At 44.0% G+C, this 25503-nt stretch overlaps 1 protein-coding gene across 1 annotated transcript in view; it reads left to right on the top strand.

Annotated features, from left to right (window-relative positions):
• Positions 1-25503, top strand: part of SPON1 (spondin 1) — a 415570-nt gene that overhangs the window by 284775 nt on the left and 105292 nt on the right. The window lies entirely within an intron of this gene.

Raw genomic sequence — 25503 nt, 5'->3', positions numbered from 1 at the left:
TAATGATAATGATTTTTTGGGGGGTTTGCCACAGGTCCTCTATAAAGTGTGCATGTCCCTAGCACATGTAAAAAATGTTACCGATCTAACTGACAAGAAGGAGCAGGGAGATAAGGGTGTGGACATGCACTTCTCTCGTCACTCTATGTCTATGAGACCTGGATGGCCTATTTACTTACAATACAAGTCCATACTGGTCAGTTTACTCCTCTTGATATTATCCCCCATGGATTTTGAGGTGTGTTTAGGATCATTATCCATTTGTAGAAGCCATCATCTCTTTAACTTCAGCTTTTTCACAGATGGCAACAAGTTAGCATCCAAAATTTGCTGAAATTTTATTGAATCCATTTTTCCTTCTACTCGTGAGATGATCTCTGCGCCGATCGTTGCAATACAACCCTAAAGCATGATTAATCCACCCCCATGCTTAACAGTTGGACAGAGGTTCTTTTCATTAAATTCTGTTCCGCTTCTTCTTCAAACGTACCTTTGCTCATTCCGGCCAAAAAGTTCAATTTTAACCTCATCGGTCCACAGAACTTTGTTTCCAAAATGCATTAGGCTTGTCTACATGTTCATTCGCAAAGTTCAAACGATGATTTTTGTGGTGAGGACGTAGAAGAGGTTTTCTTCTAATGACTCTTCCATGAAGACCATATTTGTACAAGTATCTCTTTATAGTGGAATAGTGTACCACAACTCCAGTGTCTGCCAGATCTTTCTGGAGGGATTGTGCAGTCAAACGTGGGTTTTGAATTGTTTTTCTCACAATCCTGCGAGCTGTTCTGTCTGATATTTTTCTTGGTCTTCCAGATCTTGCTTTAACTTCCACTGTTCTTAATGACTGCCATTTCTTACTTACATTCCAAACAGAGGATATTGACATCTGAAAATGTTTTGCTATCTTCTTATAGCCTTCTCCAGCTTTGTGAGTGTCAACTATTTTCTGTTTCAGATTTCTAGACAACTGCTTAGAAGAACCCATGGTGCTGATTGTTGGGGCAAGGTCAGATGAGTCTGGGCATTTAAAACCTTTGAGATTTACATCACCTGGTGTTCCCAGATGATGATTGAGAACAATCCATGACACTGGCAGGTCTCAGCTTTGCAAAAGGGGCAGTGCATGCTATAAATTCTGCAGGGTGCCCAAACTTTTGCAGACTCCATTTTTATGTTTTCTGGAAATAAAATCTAACTTTTGTTGACATATTATAAGAATGTCTTATCTGTAATTTGATGCCTTTTGGAGATTTTTCCATCTTTCCTTGGCTTCTTTATGCACATTAATAAATTTTTTTACCTAGGGTGCCCAAACTTTTGATCCCCAGTGTATATTTACCATGCTTTCTACCATACTATATCCCTGGTGTTCCCTATTAGATGCACAAACCTGGTATATTCGGTGTTTTAAATAGTACACATTGACTTTCAGGGATGAATAATTTTCCCTAATCTGGTTGATTTTATGCTGGAAGTATTTGTGAGGTTTCAGCACTATTTGGTGACTTTCAGCTTCTTTGAGAAATTGGTATGAAATAAAAAGCTGACAGTGGTGTTTTTATGGTACGTAGTTTGTAAAATGCATAAACATATTAATAACCTTTTTCCTGAGCAAACTTTGTGCTGTTTGGCAAGCAACAGTATGTTAGTCAGAAATAACACTTTTCCCTGAACACACAGTTATCAAAAAAATGGCAAGTAAAAAAAAGTGTTAGATAATAAAATGTTACATATATATTTGTATACATATTTTTTATTACTTACATCTAGTATTCTTTATTGTTAATATATATATATATATATATATATATATATATATATATATATATATATATATTTATTTATATATATATGTAGAAGGATTGCAGTAACACATGTTTTGCTATACACATGTTTATTCCCTTTATGTGTATTGGCAAACAAGGTAAGAGCCAGCTCACCCCGCCCCAAACAGTAGAGCACGGATCCGGGCGCTGGACGGCACCAGCCAGTGGGAAAATGAAAGAGATTGGATCCAGCTCAATGCAGATAAAATCGGGTTTAATCCATAGGACAAGGAAGGAACAAGTTACGCGTTTCAAGCGCTGCAGGCGCTCTTAGTCATACAACAAATGCATGTTACAAGTCGGCTTAAATAAGCAGTGGGGCAATTACAGCCGGTCGCAGGTCATGTGACCGGCAGGAATTAACCCCTTACAGGTAAATAGAGGCATACAAAATATACTTCAAGTATCAAAAGCGATGGATAAATACAGATATAATTAGTAACTACATAAAAGGAAAATGTCTGAAAACAACAAATGACCAATATGTAGAGAGATGGGAGAAAAAATAATAATAAATGAGTAGAAAGACATAAGATATTATGTTTCATATTAGGAAGATATATGCCAATCATGTACATAGGCTGTAAGGAAGCTACATGTAGATTAAGGGGTTAATTCCTGCCGGTCACATGACCTGCGACCGGCTGTAATTGCCCCACTGCTTATTTAAGCCGACTTGTAACATGCATTTGTTGTATGACTAAGAGCGCCTGCAGCGCTTGAAACGCGTAACTTGTTCCTTCCTTGTCCTATGGATTAAACCCGATTTTATCTGCATTGAGCTGGATCCAATCTCTTTCATTTTCCCACTGGCTGGTGCCGTCCAGCGCCCGGATCCGTGCTCTACTGTTTGGGGCGGGGTGAGCTGGCTCTTACCTTGTTTGCCTTTCCATTGTTTGGACTTTCCGCGCTCCCCACGCCAGCTTGCAAAACGCCCTAATTGCTACGGGCTTCACCACAGCATGTCCTCCAAAAGCACTTGCTTGCAATCTACGGAGGACCGGCAAGCACGAACCAACAGTATGTTGCAGACTCTTGATGCACTTAATCCGGACACCAAGGAGTTATTGGATCTTCGCATGCATATGTCGGATCTTGAGGCAGCACTCCTTCAAGAGACCAGGATATGGTTGGATCTATCCTCACTACAAAAGTATGTGTCTCAAAACATGATTCCTCGTGGCCTTAGATTGAAAAAATTTCCTACAACTGTCTATTCGGATTTGTTCAAGACTGAATGGCAAGAACTTCTTTCAGATTCATCTATGAAATTCGTCAATCTGATAATCCGGCACGAGCAAATGGCCCTTGATGAGGTGAGAAATAAAATTTCCTTATTACAAAAAGATGTTGCCAAATATGCTGAACATAAGCTGTTCCAAGAGTTGGAAACTCAAATTAATGATAAACTTACATTTATGGAAAAATCCATTGCCGACACTAAACAGGTTAAATACCTTAGAGATGTTCAAGATTATCGGTCTAATAGTGTTTTTCCCTGGCCACAGATAACTACTCGGGCGAATACACCTCGTTCTATCCTAAAAAAACACTCTGCTAAGAGACGCTCTAATAAACAAAACAAGAAACGTGGCACCACCAGGGTTAACTTCAGTTCAACAGAACCAGATACCTCTGACTCTGCCTCCGATCCCGGTGAATTAGTCACTAATGAGAATACACCCAACCAGGACCTCAAATCTGGTTCACACCCTGCGACTTCTACTTCAAAAAACGACGGGCGGGTCGGAAACACAGAGCCAGAAAGACGCAGTCTGCGCAATCACCGGGACAGAAAGAAATGAACACTATCCCTATCTACAATATCTCAGCCAAGATTCTCACCACTTCTCAGATCTCGGTTTTGTCAAGGGGACTGTCTTTCTCTCCAACCACTAGATTTGATTTATTTAGAACTTTAATTGATATCAACAGATTTGTGAGGGGCATTACCATTCGTCGTCATTTTTCTAATATGCCCAAAACAGATAACTCTACTGTACCTGATTGTGACGATATGATTAATTATGACCTTGTACCATCCCCTTCACCTAACTCTGTTGTTCCAGAACATGGATTAGCCACTAATTTTTCTTTTCAGGATATGATGTCTATCTCCACACTGGACCAATTGTGTGATCACAGCTCCACCGCCTTGGACATAGTTCCCAAGATCACCACACGTAACTCCAATTTCTATCCTGTCATGTCCAGAACACCTGTTTTGGACATGTTTCAGGAGGCAGTCGAGCGTGATCTCACAACTTTGGCCCACACTAGGAGCCATCATGCCAACAATCTTACTCGCTTAGAAAAAGCTGCTCTTGACAGCCTGTCCACGGCAGATGATTTTGTTGTCAGACAGGCTGACAAGGGGGGCGCCGTTGTCATACTAGACAAGGGACTTTATCGTCAAATTAATTTAGACATGTTATCCGATCCTAACACATACCGTGTTCTTAGATCAGACCCTACTAGCATCTTTAAACAACGGCTGGTGGAGCTTGTGGACCTTGGGAAGGAGAAGGGTTTTTTCACTTCGTGTGAAGCTGATTTTCTCATTGTTGAATACCCAATAATCCCCATTTTTCATTCTCTTCCCAAGATCCACAAGCTTTGTTTCCCCCCACCTTGTAGACCTATTGTCGCCGGCATCGGCTCTTTAAATGAAAACCTTTGTGCCTGGATAGACTCGCTCCTCCAACCACTCATCCCTCAGATTCCGGCATACATACAAGACACTAAACATTTACTTCTTAATCTGAATCACATACCTTGGCATTCATCCTTCTCCTGGGTCTCAGCGGATGTTACATCCCTGTACTCAGTTATTCCACATCACCTCGCACTCACTGCACTCCAATGGTTCCTTTCCACTTATTCCACCTACACTCTTGATCTTTGTGAATTTCTGGGTACATGCGTCTCTTTTCTTCTTGAACACAACTTTTTTATGTTTGATGGGTGTTTCTTTCTCCAAATCACTGGCACCTCTATGGGGGCCAAATTCTCCCCTTCTATTGCTAATATCTACATGTGCTGGTGGGAATCTACCTATCTTTTTTCTCCTTCCAATCCTTTTGCTAAACACCTCATCTGGTACGGTCGCTACATAGACGACCTCATATTTATATGGGGCCCCGGTGTGGCGACCGTGCCAGACTTCTCTTTCTACCTCAACACCAACACTCTTAATTTGCAGTTCACTGTGTCAGAACACACACACACTATTTCTTTTCTTGATGTCAATCTGAGGGGCGACAGTGCCACTGGCCAAATACAGTCATCCACATTTCGCAAAAGTACAGCTGTTAATTCCATTCTGTGTGCCCACTCATGTCACCCACCCCACGTTATTAAAAACCTGCCGGTGGGTGAGATGATTCGGGCACGCAGAAATTGTTCTACAGACAAGGATTTCTTCACTGAGGCAGAGTCTATCCAGACACGTCTAAAAGCCCGTGGCTACCCTGATTGGTCACTCAAAAGAGCCAAAAAGATTGCCCTTAGTCGAAACAGACAGGAACTACTTAACAGTTCCCGTAAACCTAAAATGAAACATGACAATCCAACTCCGGTGACTTTCACTACTTCTTACAGTACTGATTTTTCTACTATTTGTAAGATCATACATACATACATGCCTATGATTTTGACTGATCCTCAGTATGCATGTATCAAAGAAACCGGTTACAAATGTGTTCCCAAAAAGGCTCCCACAATCGGCCAAAGAGTCTCCCCGAGTCTTTTCTCCACCTCCAGGCCTGCTCCACCCACCTGGCTATCCTACCCTGGTTCATTTAGATGTGGGCACAGCCGTTGCACTTGTTGTTCGGTGATGCACGTCACCAGGTCCTTTACCTCATTTGTCACTAATGTCACTTATACAATTAAGCAGTACATTAATTGTAATACCACGTATGTGGTGTACCTCGTGTCGTGCATGATTTGCCGTCTACAATACGTCGGCTGTACCACAAATCCATTAAAAGTTCGGTTGAGAAAACATCTATCCGATATCCCCCATTTCAATTCTAGAAACACCTCTGCAGTGTCCAGACATTGTGCTGAAGCACATCATGGTAGCTTTTCTTCCTTACAGTGTACTGCCATTGAACGTGTCAACCCATCCAAGAGAGGAGGTGACCTGAAACAAAAGCTTCTCAATCGAGAAGTCTTTTGGATTCTTAAATTATCAACACGAGTTCCCCTTGGTTTGAACAAACGGCAGGATGTCATTCTACATTATTAAGTATAACTTTATTTATGTTACCGTCTATGTACTTCTTGACATCCTCACATGTTCCCCAGACGTCCATTAATATATACTGATTCATTCGTGTATTTATGTTATTTTCACATAGGACCTATCTGGTGGTACATATTTAAGATGTTAATCTACATGTAGCTTCCTTACAGCCTATGTACATGATTGGCATATATCTTCCTAATATGAAACATAATATCTTATGTCTTTCTACTCATTTATTATTATTTTTTCTCCCATCTCTCTACATATTGGTCATTTGTTGTTTTCAGACATTTTCCTTTTATGTAGTTACTAATTATATCTGTATTTATCCATCGCTTTTGATACTTGAAGTATATTTTGTATGCCTCTATTTACCTGTAAGGGGTTAATTCCTGCCGGTCACATGACCTGCGACCAGCTGTAATTGCCCCACTGCTTATTTAAGCCGACTTGTAACATGCATTTGTTGTATGACTAAGAGCGCCTGCAGCGCTTGAAACGCGTAACTTGTTCCTTCCTTGTCCTATGGATTAAACCCGATTTTATCTGCATTGAGCTGGATCCAATCTCTTTCATTTTCCCTTTATGTGTATTGGAACTAAACTAAAAAAGGAGGAGAAAAAAGCAACACAGACATAATGTCACACCAAACTCCAAAAATGGGCTGGACAAAATGATTGGCACCCTTTCAAAATTGTGGAAAAATAAGAATGTTTCAAGGATATGATGCTCCTTTAAACTCACCTGGGGCAAATAACAGGTGTGTGCAATATAAAAACCACACCTGAAAGCAGATAAAAAGGAGACAAGTCCACTTAGTATTTGTACTGTGTGTGCCACATTAAGCATGGACAACAGAAAGAGGAGTAGAGAACTGTCTGAGGACTTGAGAACCAAAATTGTGAAAAAAATATCAAAAACCTCAAGTCCATTTCCAGAGATCTAGATTTGCCTTTGTCCACAGTGCGCAACACTATCAAGAAGTTTGCAACCCATCGCACTGTAGCTAATCTCCCTGGGCATGGACGGAAGAGAAAAATTGATGAAAGTGGGCAATGCAGGATAGTCCGTATGGTGGATAAGCAGCCCCAAACAAGTTCCAAAGATATTCAAGCTGTTCTGCAGGCTCAGGGGAGCATCAGTGTCAGCGCGAACTATCCGTCGACATTTAAATGAATTGAAATGCTATGGCAGGAGACCCAGGAGGACCCCACTGCTGACACAGAGACATATAAAAGCAAGACTACATTTTGCCAAAATGAACTTGAGTAAGCCAAAATCCTTCTGGGATAACGTCTTGAGGACAGATGAGACCAAGATAGAGCTTTTTGGTAAAGCACATCATTCTACTTGAATGTGTGCAAAGCATCATGAAATCTGAGGATTACCAACAGATTTTGGGTCGCACTGTACAGCCCAGTGTGAGAAAGCTGGGTTTGCGTCCGAGATCTTGGGTCTTCCAGTAGGACAATGGCCCCAAACATACGTCAAAAAGCACCCAGAAATGGATTGCAGCAAAGCACTGGAGAGTTCTGAAGTGGCAGCAATGAGTCCAGATGTAAATCCCATTGAACACCTGGGAAAGATGTTAAAATTGCTGTTGGAAAAAGGTGCCTTCCAATAAGAGTGACCTGGAGCAGTTTGTAAAGGAAGAGTGGTCCAACATTCCAGCTGAGAGGTTTAAGTAGCTAATTGATGGTTATAGGAAGCGACTAATTTCAGTTATTTTTTCCAAAGGGTGTGCAACCAAACATTAAGTAAAGGGTGCCAATAATTTTGTCCAGCCTATTTTTCGAGTTTGGTGACATTATGTCCAATTAGCTTTTTTTCCTCCCTTTTTTTGTTTAGTTCCAATACACACAAAGGGAATAAATATGTGTATAGCAAAACATGTGTCCCTGCAATCCTTTTGTTTGAGAAATACTTCATTTTCTAGAAAAATTTCAGGGGTGCCAACATTTACGGCTATGACTGAATATACATATATATATATATATATATATATATATATATATATATATACACTAAAGACAGGGTTGGATAGCCATAAATGGGCAGAGCCTTACTGGGCCTTTGCATAATAATGATGTATATCTCCAACCAAAGCCTCAAACATAACATGATTGTATTGTGATATTAGTATGTGCATTAGTCTCTTTTTAAGTTTAGTAGCATAACGCTACTATCTGTTCGTTGTTATGCAGTACTCACAGAAGTGCAACAACTGCCTCCTTGCCATTTATAGTGCTCAGCTATTATACAGAATTCACATATGCAGCTGATAGTAGAAATCCATTATAGGGAAGGACATAAAGGCACTCACCAACAGGTAAATAAAATCTTGGCGTTTATTGTGGTTCACACAGCCAGATACAGCACACAATGTTGCAGTTTGTTTTGTGCATCTCCCCGCACTTTCTCAAGTCTTTATACACTTACCAAAATCCTCCCCTTAAAAAGGTGAAACTTACATTCAATTGAACAAACATTGACATTAGTCAAGAGTTAACAAGGTAAAAATATTCTGAACATGAAGAGTAATGGTTAACCCTATATCAGTATACCCATTCATACATCCTACAACTAAATGTTATTAGATCACAGTGTGACATAACTTTGTGCATTCATATAGTGCTGTTATCCCATTGCTGGGACATCACTTTGTGCATTCATCTAGTGTAGTTATCCCACTGCTGTAACATCACTCTGTGCACTCATCTAGTGCAGTTATCCTACTGCTGTGACATCACTTTTTGCATTCATCTAGTGCAGTTATCCCACTGCTGTGAAATCACTTTATGCATACATCTAATGTTGTTATCCCACTGCTGTGACATCACTTTGTGCATTCATCTAATGCTATTATCCCACTGCTTTGGCATCACTTTGTGCACACATCTAATGTTGTTATCCCACTGCTGTGACATCACATTGTGCATTCATCTAGTGCAGTTATTCCACTGATGTGACATCACTTTTTGCATTCATCTAGTGTAGTCATCCCACTGCTGTGAAATCCCTTCGTGCATTCATCTAATGCTGTTATCCCACTGCAGTGATATCACTTTGTGCATTCATCTATTGTAGTTATCCCACTGCTATAACATCACTTTGTACATTCATATAATGCTGTTATCCCACTGCTGTGACATCACTTTGTGTATTCATATAATGCTGTTATCTTACTGCTGTGATATCACTTTGTACATACATCTAATGTTGTTATCCCATTGCTTTGACATCACTTTGTGCATACATCTAATGTTGTTATCCCACTGCTGTGACATCACATTGTGCATTCATCTAGGGCAGTTATCCCACTGCTGTGATATCACTTTGTGCATTCATCTAGTGCAGTTATTCCACTGATGTGACATCACTTTGTGCATTCATCTAGTGTAGTTATCCCACTGCTATAACATCACTTTGTGCATTCATCTAATGCTGTTATCCCACTGCTGTGACATCACTTTGTGCATTCATCTGATGCTGTTATCCCACTTCTGTGATATCACTTTGTGCATACATCTAATGTTGTTATCCCACTGCTGTGATATAACTTTGTGCATACATCTAATGCTGTCATAACACTGCTGTGACATCACTTTGTGCATTCATCTTGTGCTGTTATCCCACTGCTGTGACATCACTTTTTGCATTCATCTAGTGCAGTTATCCCACCGCTGTGACATCACTTTGTGCATTCATCTAGTGCTGTTATCCCACTGCTGTGACATCACTTTGTGCATTCATCTTGTGCTGTTATCACACTGCTGTGACATCACTTTGTGCATTCATCTTGTGCTGTTATCACACTGCTGTGACATCCTTTTGTGCATTCATCTAGTGCAGTTATCCCACCGCTGTGACATCACTTTGTGCATTCATCTAGTGCAGTTATCCCACTGCTATGACATCACATTGTGCATTAATTTCGTGCTGTTACCCTACTGCTGTGCTCAGTGTATTATCGCTGTACCATGACATCACTGTGAAACATCTGTGCACCATGACATCATACTTTGTATATCTATGCTGTGACATATCTCTACGCATCATCCCTGCACTATGACATCACTGTTTACATTATCTTAAATCAATAGAACAAGACGGATCACATAATAATAAGCTCAATAATCCAGGTTCTAAACTCACTGTTTATGGTTGGAGAGAGCTCTCATTTACAATTTTGTTATGGGGCCTGATGTTTACTTGCTACACCCCCTTGGCTATAAAAATAACGATTATTGATCACTATGCAAAGTCTTACTGTATACATTAACACATAGTTGTGTCTAAAGTTTTTAAGGGTGATATCACATGAGTTGTCAGACTCATGCAGCTGAAATTTGGCAGCCAATCACCACAGAAGTTTGCTGGCAATCAGCTGGTCCATTTAAAGGGGGTACTTCGCCCCTAGACATCTTATCATCCCCTATCCAAAGGGATGTCTAGGGGTGGTGTACCTCTTGAAGTCATAGGCTGTTGCATTTAGGCAATAGGCTGCGGCATTAGGGCAATAGGTTACAGCTTTTAATTTACATGTGATTTCATCCTAAGCCATGAAAGGACTCAAAATGTTTTGAAGAGTACAGTGCATAGCATCATAGCCTACACACAGTAGACTTGGTGGATTGCAGTCTTTTAGTTAATCTTAGTCACTATAACAAGGTTTTCCACATGGATTAAAGGGGTATTTCATGAAAAAACATTTTTTATTCATATCAAATGGCGCCAGAAAGTTAAACAGATTTGTAAATTACTTCTATTAAAAAATCTTAATCATTCCAGTACTTATCAGCTGCTGAAGTTGAGTTGTTATTTACTGTCTGACAACAGTGCTCTCTGCTGACACCTCTGTCCATGTCAGGATCTGTCCGGAGTAGCAGAAAATCCCCATAGAAAACCTATCCTGCTCTGGACAGTTCCTGAGACAGGCAGAGGTGTCAGCAGGGAGCACTGTTGTCAGACAGAAAAGAACAACTTAACTTCAGCAGCTGATTAGTACTGGTAGGATTAAGATTGGTAATAGAAGTAATTTACAAATCTGTTTAACTTTGTGGAGCCAGTTGATATGAAAAAAATAATTTTTTTTCATGGAACACCCCTTTAAATGGATTCATTTTTTCTTTTGCTATTGGTAATGTTTATCTTCAGGTATGATAACTATGTTCTCCAGTTCCATTGTTGGCTGTTGTGTGGTCACAACATAACATTGCCTTCACGTCAATGACATTTTGCTCCTTTCTTCATCGAAAGGGGTCACAAAAGTTATCAACAAGACTATTATTTGACAGTGACTGAAATGTTTGCGTGGCCAAATAGTGTTCGAAGTCATAATGTAATAAATAGAAATAGAATTTGGAATGAGGTTCTCATTTAGTATATGACCTGGCAGCATCCAGCTCTTCCAATCATTCTGGGAGTGAGAAATGAGTTGTTGAACGTTCTAAATGTAACCTGTTTGTTTACAACACTATTAAATATTGCTCATTAAATGGCTTCTGCAAATTAATTTTGTCATCATAATGGTCTGTGTTATCGCTGAAAGAACTTATGGTTCAATATGGCAGCCTGCCTGTCTGTCCCTACTAAATTGCTTTTTTACATGCCAGAAAGTTTGTTTTCAATAGCTCTGCCTACATCGCCTACTTACATCAATTCAATTCAGTTTATTGAAAAAAAGAAAGGACAAGCATACAAGAAAATAAAACGCACAGCCGGACAGACACAATGATATCGGGTGACAATTGTGCATCAGAAATTTATTTTCCAAAAATATTTCAATTTTTTTAGGACATAAAATAAAAATGCAGAATGACCCGAACCAACCCACCTCCCACATCAACCATATTGTCCTACAGCTATAAAACACCTTTAATTAAAAACATCCTCTGTTTTTATAACTCTGTCTTCATATGATGTTTTTGTGATGCTGTGAGCATATCAACAAAGCTCCTGACAGAGGCCAAAAGAGAGTCTGTTGGACATTCATTTGGCCAGAATACGTCAATATACAACTAAGAAAAAACAGGATGATTATTTCATTCCATTGAGCTGTATCCTGTGACAGAACGTACATATTTATTTAAAAAATAGGTTGACCAATTCCACTGTATGGTATCTGTCTGTGGCCTCCATTAAACATATGAGTTCCCAGCATTTAACTGCCCTCATACAGTAAATTGATAATAGTTGTAACAATATATCCCATTGCATCACCAACAATGTATACTTTAAACAGTGACACTTAAAGGAATGTTTCAGCCCCTAACACCTACAGGATGTGTCTGATTGCTGGGGGTCAAACTAATGGTACTCACCCCCCTTACCTGCAATCTTAAGAATACTGCCCTTGGCTATCTCCTACAGCTTTTCTAGACAATGATTGGTGGAGGTGGAGGTGCGGACTGCCAAAACTGAGCACCTTATTTTTAAAGGGGTACTCCGCCCCTAGACATCTTATCCCCTATCCAAAGGTCTCCAGCGGCGGGATCCCCGCAATCTCGGCTGTGGCACCCCAAACATCCAGTGCTCGAAGCGAACTTTGCTCCATGACAGATGACTGGCGATGCAGGGTGAAGGCTTGTGACATCATGGTCACGCCTCGCTCGTGATGTCACAGCCATGCCCCCTCAATACAAGTCTATGCCCCCTCCCACAGATTTGCATTGAGGGGGCATGGCTGTGACGTCAGAAGCAGGGCATGGCCGTAATGTCACGAGCCTCTGATGCTGCACCCGACGCTCTAAATGAATGCCGGGTGCAACAGGGAGATCGCAGGGGTCCCGTGGGACCCCCCTCGATCAAACATCTTATTCCCAATCCTTTGGATAGGGGATAAGATGTCTAGGGGTGGAGTACCCTTTTAAGATTCCCACAATCAGACATTTATTCCTATGTTGTGGATAAGAAATATGTTTTGTGGGCTGGAATTCTCCTTTAATGTCATGCAGACAAGAGTAGTTCTTTAATTTCATAAACAATTCAACATTCTAGGCTGAGCTGTGGAATAAGTACTTCTAATGTGGTTAATATGGTACATTATTCAAGAATGTGTCTGGCCTTATGAAATATCTCCTCTGACGCGTGCAGCTGAGTGTCAAGCAGAAGTGTGGAAAGGAAAATAAACAATAAACTTGGCGGCGGAGTTAGAGATGTTCCACTTAACTGGTGCTTCCCCAGTAAATGAGGCAGAGAGCTCTACATATGCAATTTACTGTGGAAGACTGACTTGTAGGTTCCTTCAATGCACAATTATCTGATATTTATCAAACACTACCAAAACATTACTACAGAAAAGGACTAGGAGTTATTGGTGGACAGAAAACTCAACTTTAGTGACCAGTGCCAGGCAGCTGCTACCAAAGCATGGGATCCATCTGAAGAGTCATAGATGTTGGTAACAAGAAATTAGTTTAGCCGGGGTTCCGTGCAGGAGATCACAGGGAGTCTCCGCAGTTGGAACCCCGCTATCAGACACTTATTCCCTATCCCTGTTGATAGGGAAGAAGAACTTCAGAAACCGGAGTATCCCTTTAAAGGAATTGTCTCAAGACAACCAGCCACCCCAAGTGTCACGATTCGGCTTACCGGTTGTGGATCCACTGTGTCAGCGAGGGATTTGCGTGGACCGTGCAGGTGGACCGGTTCTAGGAGGCTACTGGTGTTCACCAGAGCCCGCCGCAAAGCGGGATAGTCTTGCTGCGGCAATAGCAACCAGGTCGTATCCACTAGCAACGGCTCAACCTCGCTGACTGCTGAGAAGGCGTGGGACAGAAGGACTAGGCAGAGGCAAGGTCAGACATAGCAGAAGGTCGGGGCAGGCGGCAAGGTTCGTAGTCAAAATGGATAACAGGAGATCAGGTAACACAGGCTTGGACAACACTAAACGCTTTCACTGGCACAAGGCAACAAGATCCGGCAAGGAAGTGCAGGGGAAGTGAGGTGATATAGCCAGGGAGCAGGTGGAAGCTAATTAAGCTAATTGGGCCAGGCACCAATCATTGGTGCACTGGCCCTTTAAGTCTCAGAGAGCTGGCGCGCGCGCGCGCGCCCTAGAGAGCGGAGCCGCGCGCGCCAGCACATGACAGCCGGGGACCGGGACTGGTAAGTGACTTGGGATGCGATTCGCGAGCGGGCGCGTCCCGCTATGCGAATCGCATCCCCGCCGGCAATGTCAGTGCAGCACTCCCGGTCAGCGGGTCTGACCGGGGCGCTGCAGGGAGAGAGACGCCCCTTAGGTCTCCCCCTTTTTTTGTCCGACAACTGCTTTACCTGGGACGAGGACACCGGGAGTGAATGGAGGGTTTCCTCAAAGGCAGGCAGTACAGCAGGAGTGGGAATGGGGAGGGAGGGCAGAGGGTGAAGCTTGGCACGGGGCAGTGTGTCACCAGGACGGGGGCCATGAGGAGGCACTGAGGCTTGCCTGACGGGACTGGGAGGGGGGGAGAGGCATTTCTTATGGCAAGCAGAGTCCCAGTTCTTGATCTCCCCGGTGGTCCAGTCAAGGGAGGGAGAATGAAGCTGGAGCCATGGCAGACCGAGGAGGACCTCAGAGGTGCAGTTGGGAAGGACAAAAAATTCAATCAATTCGTGATGGGGTCCAATGCACATTAAGAGGGGTTTTGTGCGGTAACGCACGGTGCAATCCAATCTAACTCCGTTGACTGCGGAAATGTAGAGCGGCTTGACGAGACGGGTCACCGGGATGCAGAATTTATTCACAAAAGAATCCAGAATAAAATTCCCAGAGGCACCAGAGTCCAAGCAGGCCACGGCTGAGAGGGAGGAGTTAGCAGAAGGAGAAATCCGCACGGGCACCGTGAGACGTGGAGAAGCAGACTTTGAACCAAGAGACGCCACACCCACGTGAGCTGGGTGCATGCGTGCGTTTCCTAGACGTGGAGGACGAATAGGGCAATCCACCAAGAAATGCTCGGTACTGGCACAGTACAGACAAAGATTTTCTTCCCTACGGAGATTCCTCTCTTCCTGGGTCAGGCGAGACCGATCCACTTGCATGGCCTCCTCGGCGGGAGGCCCAGGTGTAGATTGCAAAGGATACTGTGGGAGAGGTGCCCAGAGATCTAAGTCTTTTTCCTGGCGGAGCTCCTGATGTCTCTCAGAAAAACGCATGTCAATGCGGGTGGCCAAATGGATAAGTTCTTGCAGGTTGGCAGGAATCTCTCGTGCGGCCAGCACATCCTTGATGCGACTGGATAGGCCTTTTTTAAAGGTCGCGCAGAGAGCCTCGTTATTCCAAGATAATTTGGAAGCAAGAGTACGAAATTGGATGGCGTACTCGCCTACTGAAGAATTACCCTGGACCAGGTTCAGCAGGGCAGTCTCGGCAGAAGAAGCTCGGGCTGGTTCCTCGAAGACACTACGGACTTCAGCGAAGAAGGACTGGACTGTGGCTGTGGCAGGATCATTGCGGTCCCAGAGCGGTGTGGCCCAAGACAAGGCCTTTCCTGAAAGAAGGCTCACTACGAACGCCACCTTAGACCGTTCTGTAGGAAACAAGTCCGACAACATCTCCATATGCAGGGAACATTGAGACAAAAATCCACGGCAGAGTCTAGAGTCCCCATCGAATTTGTCCGGCAGAGACAAGCGGAGGCTAGGATCGGCCTGCAGAGGAGGTGCAGAAGCTGGCGGAGGAGATGGTTGCTGCTGTAGCAGAGGCAGAAGTTGCTGTAACATGGCGGTCAACTGCGACAGCTGCTGTCCTTGTTGGGCAATTTGCTGCGATTGCTGAGCGACCACCGTGATAAGGTCAGCGAGACTTGGCAGCGGCACCTCAGCGGGATCCATGGCCGGATCTACTGTCACGATTCGGCTTACCAGTTGTGGATCCACTGTGTCAGCGAGGGATTGGCGTGGACCGTGCAGGTGGACCGGTTCTAGGAGGATACTGGTGTTCACCAGCGCCCGTCGCAAAGCGGGATGGTCTTGCTGCGGCAGTAGCAACCAGGTCGTATCCACTAGCAACGGCTCAACCTCGCTGACTGCTGAGAAGGCGTGGGACAGAAGGACTAGGCAGAGGCAAGGTCAGACGTAGCAGAAGGTCGGGGCAGGCGGCAAGGTTCGTAGTCAAAATGGATAGCAGGAGATCAGGTAACACAGGCTTGGACAACACTAAACGCTTTCACTGGCACAAGGAAACAAGATCCGGCAAGGAAGTGCAGGGGAAGTGAGGTGATATAGCCAGGGAGCAGGTGGAAGCTAATTAAGCTAATTGGGCCAGGCACCAATCATTGGTGCACTGGCCCTTTAAGTCTCAGAGAGCTGGCTCGCGCGCGCCCTAGAGAGCGGAGCCGCGCGCCAGCACATGACAGCCGGGAACCGGGACGGGTAAGTGACTTGGGATGCGATTCGTGAGCGGGCACGTCCCGCTATGCGAATCGCATCCCCGCCGGCAATGTCAGTGCAGCGCTCCCGGTCAGCGGGTCTGACCGGGGCGCTGCAGGGAGAGAGACGCCGTGAGCGCTCCGGGGAGGAGCAGGGCGTAACACCAAGCTTTCAGCTGAAACCTATCCCAAAGATGAGGCACGGTTTGCCCAAACCTGCATTTAATGAGGAGGGAAACCTAAAATTACAGACAATTGCATTGTTGTTTTTTTTCCCTTTGGCTTTTTTTTACTTTTTATCTTTTACTGTTTCACTATTTTAAACTACCTGTCGTCAACAAAAACTTTTTATATAATGTAGATAATACCATTATATGTATATTTGTAATAAATATTGGTTAAAAATATGAATATTTTTGTCCCTGCAGCTCTTGCACTTGTGTCTCTATGAGGAGTCCAAATACAGGAAGTGAGGGAGGACAAGTGGGTTCTGTATACTGAGGACAAGCAGGGCTCTGTACCCTGAGGACAAGTAGGGTTCTGTACCCTGAGGACAAGTAGGGCTCTGTACCCTGAGGACAAGTAGGGCTCTGTACACGGAGGACAAGCAGGGCTCTGTACACTGAGGACAAGTAGGGCTCTGTGCACTGAGGACAAGCTGGGCTCTGTGCACTGAGGACAAGCAGGGCTCTGTACACTGAGGACAAGCAGGGCTCTGTACACTGAGGACAAGCAGGGCTCTGTGCACTGAGGACAAGCAGGGCTCTGTACACTGAGGACAAGTAGGGCTCTGTACACTGAAGACAAGCAGGGCTCTGTGCAGTGAGGACAAGCAGGGCCCTGTACACTGAGGACAGGCAGGGCTCTGTGCACTGAGGACAAGCAGGGCTCTGTACACTGAGGACAAGCAGGGCTCTGAACACTGAGGACAAGCAGGGCTCTGTTCACTGAGGACAAGCAGGTCTCTGTACACTGAGGGCAAGCAGGGCTCTGTGCACTGAGGACAAGCAGGGCTCTGTACACTGAGGACAAGTAGGGCTCTGTACACTGAAGACAAGCAGGGCTCTGTGCAGTGAGGACAAGCAGGGCCCTGTACACTGAGGACAGGCAGGGCTCTGTGCACTGAGGACAAGCAGGGCTCTGTACACTGAGGACAAGCAGGGCTCTGAACACTGAGGACAAGCAGGTATCTGTGCACTGAGGACAAGTGGGGCTCTGTACACTGAGGACAAGCTGTGCTCTGTACACTGAGGACAAGCGGGACTCTGTACACTGAGGACAAGCGGGGCTCTGTACACTGAGGACAAGCGGGGCTCTGTGCACTGAGGACAAGCGGGGCTCTGTACACTGAGGGCAAGCAGGGCTCTGTACACTGAAGACAAGTGGGGCTCTGTACACTGAGGACAAGCAGGGCTCTGTACACTGAGGACAAGTGGGGCTCTGTACTCTGAGGACAAGCGGGGCTCTGTGCACTGAGGACAAGCCGGGCTCTGTGCACTGAGGACAAGCAGGGCTCTGTACACTGAGGACAAGCAGGGCTCTGTGCAGTGAGGCTCTGTGACATGCTATTGGCTCACATATGAGCCAGCACAGATCCCTGCTTGTTCTGCCCTCACTTCCTGTATTTGTACTCCTCATAGAGACACACAGGCAATAGCTGCGGAGAAAGCATACTTTTACCCAAAAATATACACATTTTTAAACCAATATATATATATATATATATATATATATATATATATATATACATGAAAAAGCAGCACACCAGAGAAACGTCAGCTTGAGGTGGGTGCAATTCGGTGGGAGACCCCGGTCACGGATCTCCAGACTTCAAATAAAGGCAAAAAAAATCACTGCAGCACTCAAAGGTGTAGAAAGATCTTGTGAAGGTTTATTCCATCATAAGTGCAGAATAAATGATGGAATAAACCTTCACAAGATCTTTCTACACCTTGGAGTGCTGCAGTGATTTTTTTGCCTTGATTTTTTGCCTATATAATAATGGTATTTTCTACATTATATAAAAAGTTTTTGTTGAGGACAGGTACACTTTAATTACTAAGAATGGCTCATTTACAATGAACTTGTTTGATAAAATAAGATCTTAGGGGATAATATGATCCTGACTACAATAATAACGCCTAGCATACAAGTATATGCTTAGCTCTGCAATGTGATATAGGCCATGATCATCTTCTTGCACAAATCAGGGCTTTGACATGTTAAACCATTCACATGGTCCAAGGTTTATTTTATCCCTTGTGTGTCTTGTAATGTTTATTTTATACTTGCTTAAGGGTTTTTTTGGCCCTTCAGAGAGATTCTGCTCTGTTTATTTTGTCATCTGGGAAAATCTGTGATATTAGAAACAGCCTTAATCTGTTCTGAAATGCATTACGGGCAATGTGCCAAACCAGCATACTTTGTGCTAGATATTTAGGCTGATAACTTGGTAAAACATCCATATAGTGAAGGAAATATACAGTCACTATTGTGTAGATTTTGGGACAATGTAGAAGAGTCTGGATTGTTTCTGTATATCCAATGGAAAAAGCTTTAAAAACTAAAATGTCTATGAAAAATAGGGATCAGTGAGACATGACTGACCCCCAGAACTGAGAGGAGGAAGAAAGCTGGTACTGCACAAGAGCTGGTAGAGGTACGTTCCTAGATAATGTATATATAAGAATAGGGATGTTGCAGCTAACAGCTGAGTATGTATATGTAAGGGGGCTTCTCATGTTAACTGGGGTGTTGCACTCTTCCTGCACGGAGTATATCCCTGACTCGGTAAAGAGGTTTAGCAAGAATAACTTGGAATACAAATACATTCCTAAACCAGACCATGCACATGAGATAAAAGGCAGCCAATCCCACCAATATTCATGGATGTGATCATCTGACTAGCCTTCCCAACTGTTTCCTGACAACTGATGTTATTGGAGAGCGGGAGGAGGTCTGATTGTTTCTACATGTATGATATTATTCCCATGAGATGTCTGGAAGTGGCTACCCCACCCCTGGTGAAAGAAACATGCATGTTCAATTGGTCAATTATTGCCTGTCCTACAATGTAGGATATATATATATAGTATGGGATTTAAAGGGGTACCTTGCCCCTAGACATCTTATCCCCTATCCAAAGCATTGGTCCCGCCGCTGGGGACCCCCGTGATCTCCCTGCTGCATCCGGCATTCGTTTAGAGAGTCCGGTGCAGCGTTGGAGACTCATGACATCATGGCCGCACCCCGCTCATGACTTCACGTCCAGCCCACTCCCATAGACTTGCATTGAGGAGGCGTAGCCGGGACACCACGAGCTTCCGCCCTGCATCGCCAGTCATCAGCATGGAGCAAAGTTTGCTCCGTGCATCGGATGTAAGATGGATAAGATGTCTAGTGACGGAGTACATCTTTAACATTTTTCAGTGCAAACAAATATTAATAATTCAAGGTTTTTATTTCTGTTCTTTTCAAGGTACCTTAAGGTCATATGCAACGTATTCCATTGCGCAGAAGTATATGCTGCGTATTGTCACTGGTATCGCTACAGCCATACTTGTTGGCCGTGAGCACACCCCTGTTCCTGCTGCTGGCGGCACTGCGGTTCGCATCTCGTGATGCGTCCGCATGCGACCGCCGGGTCATCTCTCACCTTCTCGCCTCTCTGTCCCCTCCGCTGTCCGTGTCTGCCAGCGTGTGTGTCCCCGCCACCTAGGGCGCACGCACCGGCTCTTTTAGATTGGTGCTTGTCTGTTCTGACTCTATTTAACCCCGCACTCCCTTAGATCTTTGCCGGATCTTTGTGCCATTACAGCCTTAGAGAAAGCATGGGTTGTGTCTTGCCTTGCCGTGTATCTGACCCCATTGCTACGTATCCTGACCTTGCTCCTGTGCCGCCTGCCCTTTGACATTTGCTACGTGACCCGACCTGGCTACAGTGCCGCCAGCCTTGACCTCCTGCCTGTCCTGACTTCATGTTTGCCTCATCCTTCCTGTGCCACGTGACATCTCAGCTGCCTGTGTGGATGAGTCATATCAGGGATAACAACCTGGGTGCCACCTGCTGCAGCAAGTCCATCCCACTTTGCGGCGGGCTCTGGTGAAAACAAGCGGTACCTTAGACTATGCTCCCTGGTATGGCCCACGTCAACATCCACACAGGTTCAGAGGATCCACTTTCCACTGCCGTTACACATATTCTTCTGTTAGCTGACACTCAGGACTACCCGTCGGCAGCCCTGTGTGTTCAGTGAGGTTTGGAGGTGGAGCCACTCATCACAGTTACATTGGCGCGCGTCCCCACCTCAAAACCTCACTGAACACACAAGGCTAACAGAAGAAAGCATTTCCCACTACGCAGCAGATTTTGTGCAGAGTGAAATGCTCTGTGTATATGTTGTGTGTGACCCTATGCTAATAAATAAATTAAAATCATAATTAAAATCTAATACTCGTTCTTTCTTTCAACAATCATGGTTAAAGGCCTAATCCCCAATGCAGTTTTCCTGTTGTATGCCAATGAGACAAAAATGTACAAATTTCAGGGTTTATGAACATAATAACAAAAAAATTGTCAAAATGCAGCCTTATAACTCTAAAGTAGCATTCATAAATTTTCAAATAAATCATAATTAATATAAAAATAGAGAAAAAAAAATTTAGAGAACAAGAAAATTAAAAATAGTCATCTTTGGTCAAATCTAGGAGGTCATCTGTGTCCTAATTTTGGAACTGTTGAAATGAACTACAGCTACATGGAAGGATTTCTGTTCTGAATGTAGATAATTATATATCACTTGTTTATCAGAGTGTGACTAACATGCTTTAGAAATGTTTAGAAAGGTTGCTATTTTTAGGTACACAACACCTACTGTGCTCTTTCCCTTGGCTTCTCCTTAATGTTCCGCCATTCCACTGGTTATTTTGGCATGAGAAGGATTAGATGTGATGGAATTATTTCTCAGCTAGGGAATAAAACTCTTAAAGGTGGTTTCACACTCAGCATTTATGAAAAATATCACTGTAGTTCTTGATGCAACTTTTGCAGTCAAATCCAGGATGGATCCAAAAGGGAATGGGAAGTATAAATGAAGGACGTCTCCTTCTTCCCAAATTCACTTTTTTGGCCTAAAAAAATCAAAAATGGGTATTTATGTAACCGTTGTTGGATAAAAATAAAGAAGCATCTTGTCAGTAACATCTTGTCGGAAACAATTATCCCAAAAGCATATGCAAAAATAGTAAATAACACGATTATTGAAGTAAAGTGTAACATCGAGCACTCCGGCCAGACACTCTGGCCGTGAGTGCTTTCCTTCGCATCGTGGGACGCGCGCACATGCGAATCCCAGCCCGTCACTCACCTCTGCCCTCTGCTGTCCTCTCCATCCTCCCTCAGCGCCAGTTCACGTGCCCCTGACTCCTGGGGCGCAAGCGTGCCGGAGCTTTGTGATTTAAAGGGCCAGTGCACCCGTAATTATGACATGCACCTGCACCTTTGTTATAAGTACCAGCATCTCCCACAAACCTCTGCCGGATCTTTGTTTGCCCTAGTTCCTGAGAGAAAGCTATTCTGTATCTTGCCTTGCTGTGTTCCAGACCCCTCTATTCCGTGACCTGACCTTGCTCCTGTGCCGCCTGCCGTTTGACCTCCTGCCATGTTCCTAACCTCACACCTGTGCCGCCAGCCCTGACTAAATGCTATCCTGACCACAACTTGCCATATCCCTCCTGTGCCTTGTACCTCCTCAGCCACCTGTGTGGTCAAGTCGTGCAAGGGGTAGCGACCTGGGTGCCGCCTGCTGCAGCAAGACCATCCCGCTTTGCAGCAGGCTCTGGTGAAAACCAGTGGCACCTTAGACTCCGCTCCCTGGCACAGGCTGCGTCATCAGCCACACAGGCCCAGCGTATCCACAACTAGTGTTGAGCGGCATAGGCCATATTTGAATTCACGAATATTCGCGAATATATGGACGAATATTCGTCATATATTCGTGAATATTCGCAAATTGGTAATATTCTCATTTTATTTTCGCATGTGCGAAAATTCGCGTATGCGAAAATTAACACATGCGAAAATTAGCATATACCAAAATTTGCATATGCGAAAATTAGCATGCCAGTCTCACACAGTAGTATTAGAGCCTTCTTTACACCACACAAGCTGGAAGCAGAGAGGGATGATCACTGTGATGTGCACTGTGAAAAAAAAAACCAATATTCGTAATTACGAATATATAGTGCTATAGTCGCGAATATGCGATATTCGCGAATAAAATTCGCATTGCGAAAATTCGCGAGCAACACTATCCACTACTGCCCCATGTGCTAAAGCTTATTACTGTGAGTCTTACATAAAGATTACATAGTCATTTATATATATTCAAGTGGCAGTCTAATCTTTGGTGATTTTTTTGGGGGGACCAAGATGATAGTCTTGGCACATCATTGTGGTACTATATATGAAAAAGTTTTCTTCACTAAGTGTGGTCTTTTGCTTTCTTGTGGTCTTAATAAAGATATTATGTTAAAAGTTAAGTATCAGAAATTTGTGCCTGAATTCTTTGTTTTGCCAGGTCTAATGCATGGGTGATTGTCCCTTTTTTTTCATACATTCTACTGTGCATGCTGATATGTGCATACTTGCCAAATTTTGAAGGAATTTGTTAAGCAATAGTCACATATTAAGGATACCTTAAAGCAGAGACAATATTTCCTTACATACGGTACTACACTACTGAAAGCCTTCAATATCAGATTTCTGGGGTTCTTACTCCAACCCCCCCCCCCTGATTATCTAACTGAAGGAGCCCTGGAAGACTCCTGTAAGGCTGGGTTCACACTACGTTTTGTCCCATATGGGACCGCATACGGCAGGGGGAGCTGAAACCTTGCGCTCCCGGATGCCTTCCCGGATGACTTCGCATTTCAATGAGCTGACCGGAGTGAAACGCTGACTCCGGTCGGCTTATTTTTGCCCCGTATGTGGTTTTCCCACTGCACCTAAAATCGTTGTTGACTATGATTTTAGGTCCAGTGGAAAACGCAAATGGGGCAAAAATGAGCCGACCGGAGTCAGCCTTTCACTCCGGTCAGCTCATTGAAATGAATTACATACGGGACCGCATGCGAAGGTATACGGGAGCGCAAGTTTTCAGCTCCCCCTGCCGTATGCGGTCCCGTATGGGACAAAACGTAGTGTGAACCCAGCCTATGGTATACTTTATGGTTGTAGATTAAAGGGGTTATCCAGGAATAGAAGAATAGAGCTAATTTCTTTCAACATCAGCTCCATGCCTGTCCCCAGGATGTGTGGTATTACAACTTGTTTTTTTTTGTATATCTCACCTGTTAAAACTGAGCAACCAATGCCCACATCTCCAAACTGTGTCAGTAAACGTACAGTTGCACTATTCGATGTTTGCTTGCATAGCACACTAAGGGGGAGATTTATCAAAACCTGTGCAAAGGGAAAGTTGACCAGTTGCACATAGCAACCAATCAGATTGCTTCTTTCATTTTGCAGAGGCCTTGTTAAAAATGGAAGAAGGGATCTGATTGGTTGCTATGGGCAACTGGGCAACTTTTCATCTGGACAAGTTTTGATAAATCTCCTCCTAAGGGTCTATTCTCTATTCACATGGGCGGAATTTCCGCTTCTGCTTCCTTGGATGGTTTTTGGCTTGTGCAGATTTTGTGTAGAATTTCTGTTGAAATTCCGCATGCGGAAATTTAGAAGTGTGGAATCCCATAGAAGTCTATTGGGCTTTTATTTGAAGTGGAATTCCGCCCATGTGAATAGACCCTAACGGCTTGCGGAATTCTGCCTCAAATGGAAGCCCAATTGACTTCTATGGGTTTCCACACTTCTGAATTTCCGCACCAATTCCGTACCAATTCCGCACCAAGTCCTCACAAGATCCGTGCAAGCCAGAAACCACCCAAGGAAGCAGAAGCGGAATTGGTGCAGAGATTCCGCCAATGTGAATAGACCCTAAGGGCCCATTCACACATGCGTATTTTCTGCTGCAGATTTGCTGTAGCTGATTTTCCTACCCATTGAAGTCAATAGGCAGAAAATTCTACAGCAGCAAATCTGCAGCAAAAATGCGCATGTGTGAATGGGCCCTTAGGGTATATTCACACGGCAGAATTTACGCTTGCGGAATTCCGCATCAAATTAAAGCCAGTAGACTTCTTTTTTTTCGAAGTAAATCTTTATTAAGGTTTACATTATGAAAATAACAATACAATAACTGCGACTTGTAAGAGAGACACAGAAAGCAAACAACAATTTGTCGCCCTTTGGGGTCAGAAATATGGGACAACAGCCATTAACAGTTCAACTATGTGTGTGGACTCATTCTAGAAACTTAGGTAATCAACATGAGTATAGAGGTTTCTAGGCCATTCAGGCACACATTGGCAAACAAAGCAGGTAAGAAACAGAGACACTATATCATTTTTCCCACAGGGGTAGAGGAGACCTGTATGGACGAAAAGGGGAATAAAACTAGGTTAATGGGAAGGGCTGCGAGGAGCTACATAACCAAAGGGTCACGGGGATATATCCAACAAGTGTAGATCGCAGACGGACCGACATGTGGTGGTACAAAGGACAAAGACAAAAGAAAGGAAAAGGAAAGAGAAGTGAAGTGAGAAGAGAAAGAGAGAGGGGGAGAGGGCAAGAAATAGGTAAACAGAATAGGGGGGGGGGGGAGAGAAGAAGGTCTAAGGGATGAACGTAGTATACTTCTTGGCGTGGACAGACACCGGGACACCCAGGGCATGAGCGCAGGTACATTGGCAGGACCAAGTGATGTTGGGCTCAACGAAAGGGCCTAGTCACTCGAGTGAAGGGTGACAAAATCAGAGGAAGACAAGAACTCCAACCAGGGCCTCCAAATACTAAGGAACCTATCTAGGCTGTTCCGGGAGTCAGCCAGGAGTTCTTCCATACGGTACAAGTGGGATACCTCGCGAAGCCAGGACGAAAGCGTGGGAGGTGAAGATGATTTCCAGAGCCTGGGAATCACCGTCCTGGCGGCTAGGAGAAGAAAGTGGATAA

Source organism: Hyla sarda, chromosome 6 (assembly GCF_029499605.1).
Source record: "Hyla sarda isolate aHylSar1 chromosome 6, aHylSar1.hap1, whole genome shotgun sequence".
Classification (NCBI taxonomy): Eukaryota; Metazoa; Chordata; class Amphibia; order Anura; family Hylidae; genus Hyla; species Hyla sarda.
The sequence above is the reverse complement of the archived record's forward strand: the minus strand, read 5'-3'. Positions and strand labels throughout refer to the sequence as shown.